The sequence below is a fragment of the Macadamia integrifolia genome, unplaced genomic scaffold (genome assembly GCF_013358625.1).
Source record: "Macadamia integrifolia cultivar HAES 741 unplaced genomic scaffold, SCU_Mint_v3 scaffold2408, whole genome shotgun sequence".
Classification (NCBI taxonomy): Eukaryota; Viridiplantae; Streptophyta; class Magnoliopsida; order Proteales; family Proteaceae; genus Macadamia; species Macadamia integrifolia.
Window position 1 is genome coordinate 67254 of NW_024868696.1, and position 3501 is coordinate 70754.

Genomic DNA, 3501 nt, shown 5'->3' on the forward strand with positions numbered 1-3501 from the left:
TGGGTTTAGGTGGCCTGGATTTGAAGGAGTTGAAAGTTTGATAGCTTGGTGGAAAGATCAGGCCAAGAAGACCATCTTTAAAGGGGTGTGGCTGAAGGGTTTTGTTTTAATCCCTTACTTTACTTGGTTGGAGAGGAATGGAAAAAAATTCGAAGGAATCTCAAAATCAAAAGAGCATTGTTTTGGACAAGTGAAGAGAGAAATTAGCTGCCAAGAGCTGGTTCATTCAGGGGCAGCCATCTCATTTTCGGATCTTGTCACTGCAAGAAGATTGGGTATTTCAGGAGTGCGGAGAAGGCCTCGGGAAATCTTCAATATTTTCTGGTGCCCTCCTAATCCAGGTTGGATAAAAATCAATTCGGATGGTTGCTCTATTGGTAATCCAGGGAAGTCTGGAGCAGGGGGAATCCTTCGCAATGAAAAGGCAGAGGTAGTGGCAAATTTCAGAAAATTTCTAGGAACTCGCACAAATTTTGAGGCTGAATTTTTAGCGCTTATGATAGGGATTGAATTAGCTAAGCAGCATAATGTGAAACGGCTCTGGATAGAATGTGATTCAGTTGCAGTTGTGACTATTTTTCAGAAGAGGCAAAGTCCATGGATAGCTCGGCAAAGATGGATAAATTGTATTTCTTATTTGGAGGATGTGGAATGGAAAATAACGCATTGCTATAGGGAAGCAAATTCAGTGGCGGATTTTTTGTCAAAGTCAGCTGCTCGTTTTGAAGTGTCAGAGCCTATTTCAATTTGGCCAACCCTGGTTCAAATGGAATTAGACATGGATGCATCGGGTCGGCCTAGGTTCAGATTCACCTAGGAATTTCTTCTCTTTCCAGATTTTTTGTTTTTGGTGGAGTTGGGTAGTTGCGTAATTCTGCTGAAGGCAATGCCGAAGGTGGAGTTTCTGCTTCTCCCTCTCTTCTTAGTGTGAGTGTTGGGTATTTCTCCCTTCCTCATCTGATGTACTATTTTTTCTTTTTTCTTCATTTTCTTTTAATATACATGACTTTTTAGCGAAAAAATAATGCCTTGTATGTGGAGTTTGCTGAACCAACATTCTTAACTGTCCTTGTAAAATTAATTGCAAAGGGCTTATCTTGTTGTTGAAGATAAGCTGTCATTGATGGATAATTGAGATCCAATGGCGTTCCTTTAGTGCCTTGAGGACAACTGCTGTTGTCTCCTGATATAATTCTAACCCTCCTGGTATCCCAGCCTATATTGCAGAGGAATTTGATGTAGTCATCATTTAGGATTTCGTATACCAGACCAGGATTTATAGCTTTCACTGGATCGATATTGCCAGCACCGTAAGCAAATTCAGCATCAGGGTTCCTGGTGGCATTCATTGGCCAAGCTATAGATTCAAAAGGAAAATAAGATTGGATCAAAATGAAAACAAATAATTTTACAAGCATATATAGATTGAAGGAGGGTATTACCAGTGGTCATGAGTGCAGATTTGATGGCAGAAGGTGACCAATTGGGGTGAAAAGATTTAACATAAGCAGCAGCACCTGTAGCATGAGGGCACGCCATGGAGGTCCCAGATAATATACTGAACTTCGCTTTCCTTTCATCAATTGGAGTACCCGACGGTGAACCTAAAAGTGAAAATGCGGCCAAGATATCTACCCCTGGGGCGCTTATATCTGGCTGTAATATTTTTCGAGAAGAACATGTGATAAGAAAGATAAAGACAAAATGAATGAAGAAAGACAATGACAATATATATATATATATATATATATTTGTTTTGGGGTGGAGAGAGAGAGAGAGAGAGAGAGAGAGAGAGAGAGAGAGAGAGAGAGAGAGAGAGAGAGAGAGAGAGAGAGAGAGAATATCTGGTGTAACTCCATTTGGTCCACGGGAAGAGAATGAAGCAACAGTTGGGGCAGATGAATCATTTTCTGTCTCATTCTTCAAGATGTTTGCTGTAGGGTTTCTATAGATTAGGAAGTTTGAAATATTGAATGATATCATGCACTTAAAGAGTATAAAATTAGTACAAAGACAAATTAATCTACAATATTATTTTTTCCATTGAAATAAGATGATGATGTATAGAACATTGAATTCATTCTCAGCTCCTTCAGCATCATGAAACAACTACCAATATATTGGTCATTTGAAGCTCAATGGTTATTGTGAACTTACTTCGTGGAATTTATGTAAGACTTGACCTACTCTGCAGTTTGGGTGCTTAAATGTATTGCAGGTAAAGGATATGTAAAAGAAAAGTCATCAGATCCATCAGATGACATTATTGTCCCTAGAGCACCAAATTGCTTTGCTGCTTCTCCTTTAGTTAACTCATCACACAGAAAAATCTTTTCCTTCACCAAATCACCATCTAAGCAGCTTTGTATACAAAGTCTGAAACACAAAAGGCAATTATCTTCACTCTTAATTCGTCATGTAGTTAAAATGATGGAAGAAGCTTGTAGTTATTGAAGGGGACACTACATTACCGAGCCGCTTGCTCAGTACATTCTGCTGTTGCAGCTTCTTTTCCATATACCAATGGATGCTTTGTTCCATTCAAAGTAAAAGAATTTATGGAATTACCCTGAAATCGAAAAAATATTACTTAATTGATGGCATTATGAACTTGGAGGCAATCCAGTTTCTGCTGCTATCTATGAACCACTAGCTCAATAAAGCTAATGGAAGTTGTTCCTCAAGCATGATTCCAATTCACAATATCTGAAGTGAATAAAATATCTGCATAAATCACTTAAAAATAGACCAATTTTCTGGTTCTGTGTTTCATATGTATGTTGGGTCGATAATGCATTCCAAGAATTCATACCAAATGTATCCTTAATTTTAACAAAAAAATACACTATAGAATTATATTTTTTATTTTTAATGCAAGATGACATATAGTAAAGAAAATATTATTTACATTGTGATAACTAATCCAATATTAGATAGTGAGGTTAGACAAATATCCTTGGATATTCCCTGACTTTAATTTCTAGGAATTAAAGAAAAATTAGTTCAGTTTTTGCTAGTACCCTAAGTAAGACAATCTTCTTCCCCCTCCCCAGTTACCCATCAGAGAAACAAACAAAAGATTAATCAAGACTGCATAATGCTTCTTACCTTAAGGATCTTTCCATCTCCTAGGACAACCTTATCAATGATATGGCGGTCTGTAGTGCTTGCCGCGACAGATAGTATCCAAGGTGCAACGCTTACGACTGTTTGCGAATCTGGACCACTATTTCCGGCAGACTGTGATGTGAGGATGCCTTTCTGCATAGCATGGAATGCCCCGATTGGTACGGACGATTCATCAAAGTCATAGAAAGTTGACCCTCCTATTGAGATCGAGATGATATCTACTCCATCCGCAATGGCATCATCAAAAGCAGCAAGGATATCACTTCCAGGGCAACCATCTTGATCGCAAACATTGTAAGCTGCAATCCTTGCTGATGGTACACCTCCCCGTGCATTCCCTTGGGCTATTCCATAAAAGCTCGCATTAGATAC

General features: G+C 38.6%; 1 pseudogene; it reads right to left on the minus strand.

Moving 5' to 3' along the window:
* Positions 1-1010: 1010 nt before the first annotated feature.
* LOC122066475 lies at positions 1011-3495 on the minus strand (annotated as a pseudogene).
* Between the last annotated feature and the right edge of the window lie 6 nt (positions 3496-3501).